We start from the raw sequence: 1047 nt of genomic DNA on the forward strand, positions 1-1047 counted from the left end.
GCGTGCGTGCGCCAGTGCACATACGCACGCTCATTTATATATATAAATATATATATATCTCTACACAGGCACGGGCGCACACAAAGAGCTGAATAGCGGCGAGCAGTTTGCTGGGGATTCGCCACAGTGTTGTAGGAAGGGATTTGTCAAATTTTGCTGCTCGCCTCTTTCCCGGCGGTGCTGGTGATGCCCGGCTGGGTGGCCAGGGCTGATCCCCGAACAAAGGCCAGAGAGGCCCCCAGACGGCAGGTCTCTGGGGAAGAGAAGGAGAAAAGGGCAGTCCAGGATTATTTTCTGGGCTTATGCCTCCCAGCAGTCCCAGGTACCCCCCCCCAGTCAGGAGATTGCTAAGCACTGTACAGAGTCAGGCTTGAAAAATACACCTTTTTATTCTGGTTTGGGCTAACAGACTTTGCAGATTCAGGGAACAGCACTATGATCTGATAGGTTCTACTTAATTTGTTCCTGATGGTCCAGTATGGACTGGACCATTGCCTGGTGAGGAAACAAGGTGGTGCCTCTGCAGCTGCTGTGATTTTGTGTCTTTCTGGTTGCCCAAAGGCCAGGCTGTGGCAGTATCCTCTGCCTGGTTGGTTCATGCAAGTAAGTGTAGACCAGAAGGGCATTCAGCCTCTGGGTTAGTCAGAGACGCCTCCTGTGAGCGCCCTGTCTGGTGAAGCCCTGTGCATGTCAGGCGGTTGGCTTCTGTCCGCAGTCCTCAGTTCAGCAGTGGGATAAAAGGGCTGTGGACTTTGGAACCTTCAGGCTGAGGTGATCATCACCTGCTTTAAGACCATCCTGACCGTGGTTTTCCCTTACGTGCGTAGCAGAGCAGATCACTTGTTGCATGGCAGGGTCTGGCTGGCAGACGTCTTGCAGGGTCCCCACGGGCTGTGACCTTCAGCGTTATTCCGGCCGGAGGTCAGCAGAGGGCTCCAGCAGTGTGGGCCCAGATTGTTTTTTTGTTTGGTTTTTTTTTCTTTCTTTCTTTTTTTTTTTTTTTTTTTTTTTTTTTGCGGGCAGTTTTCATTTTTTTACTTTTTTTTT

The sequence above is a fragment of the Corvus brachyrhynchos genome, unplaced genomic scaffold (assembly GCF_000691975.1).
Source record: "Corvus brachyrhynchos isolate BGI_N302 unplaced genomic scaffold, ASM69197v1 scaffold31, whole genome shotgun sequence".
NCBI lineage: Eukaryota > Metazoa > Chordata > Aves > Passeriformes > Corvidae > Corvus > Corvus brachyrhynchos.